The sequence below is a fragment of the Octodon degus genome, unplaced genomic scaffold, assembly GCF_000260255.1.
Source record: "Octodon degus isolate 3935 unplaced genomic scaffold, OctDeg1.0 scaffold00007, whole genome shotgun sequence".
Classification (NCBI taxonomy): domain Eukaryota; kingdom Metazoa; phylum Chordata; class Mammalia; order Rodentia; family Octodontidae; genus Octodon; species Octodon degus.
In genome coordinates this window covers 26,392,383-26,393,779 of record NW_004524583.1, presented here as the reverse complement: position 1 = coordinate 26,393,779, position 1,397 = coordinate 26,392,383, and positions in this window count along the sequence as shown.

Here is a 1,397-nt window from a genome sequence, read left to right as displayed (position 1 = left end):
CTTCTTCTTCTTCTTCTTCTTCTTCTTCTTCTTCTTCTTCTTCTTCTTTTCTTTTTATAGAGGTTCTCACTACAGTTCAGACTTGTAGTGATCCTCCTGTCTCAGCCTCCCCAGTGCTGAGATTACAGCACTACCACACCCAGTTCTGGGGCGACATGGGGATCGAACTCCTGACCCTGAATCAAAAACATAAAAACAAACAAAAAAACCCCCACTTAAATCTAAAATCAGTAGGACCCAGGGAGATAGCTCAGTGGAATACGTCCTTGCCTGGCAAGCGCAGGGTCGAGTTCAATTCCCAGTATTGCCAAAGTCAGTGAAAGACAAGGTCAGTATGAATGTAATGTAAAAAAAATTTAAAAATCATGAGCCTTGCTGAAATTTATAGTGTGTAACAAACATAGGTGACCAGCAAAGGCGAGCAGGCTTGTATAAAGGCAACATGGCATGGAATTTAATGTGCTACAACCTTCTGCCCTGAACAGAGAAATGTGTCCCTTTGTAGGGATGGAGATAAGGCAGGGACGTTTAGGCAGAAGGTCTCGGTGAAACATCTGTGGCCATCTTCCATCTTGGTGGGCTGAGTCCTTTGGAGTGTCCACTGTATATTTTGGGGTCTCCAGGACCTGTCTGCCTCCTTGTCCTGCCTTGACAGCCTCAAGCATTGAGCTGAATTCCTGGCAGAGTGGAGCTTCTGCTGGAAAGCAGGCGGGGGGCTGGGGAGCTTGGGCCAGGTTGGAGACTTGCATTCTTTTTAGGGTTCTGTTTTTGGTTTTTTTTTGGTGGAGCCAGGGATTGAACTCAGGCCCTTGAGCTTGCCGTGCAAGCACTTACCTACTGAGCCATCTCCTGGCCCCCCTATCTTAGTTGAAAGGTAAACTGGCACTTTTTTTTTCTGCAAGACACCTGGGCCAAGTGGGCTACCTAGGGAAAGGGAAATCTTGAGAAGCCAGCGACATCTGTCTGTTGCTAACCACTTGCATATGAGTCTGGAAAAAACCGAAAAGTCTGAGCAGGCATGGAAATCCAGGGCTGGCAAGGTCCTGGAATGGCAGGGAGGTTGCGGCAGACATGGGAGTGCAGAGCAGCTATCTGTTAGGGCAGGACCGGAGTAGTTTAGTACAAAATGAACACTGAGGGTTTGCAAGGGTGACCTGCACTGAGTGAAGCTGCCATCATATGAGCTGGTAAGGGAGGGGGAGTGGGATCAGGACCGTAGTGAACACAGCGTGAGGAAAAGCATGTTATCTGACCTAAGACGACTGAATTGGAATTACACTAAAATTTGAGAGTAACATGTACAGAAAATGTGCAATCAAATAGCCTTATAAAAAAAGGCTAAGAACGTGTAGGGAATTTTAGAATCTGAGATGGCCCTTTTTTTTTTTTTAATTTTT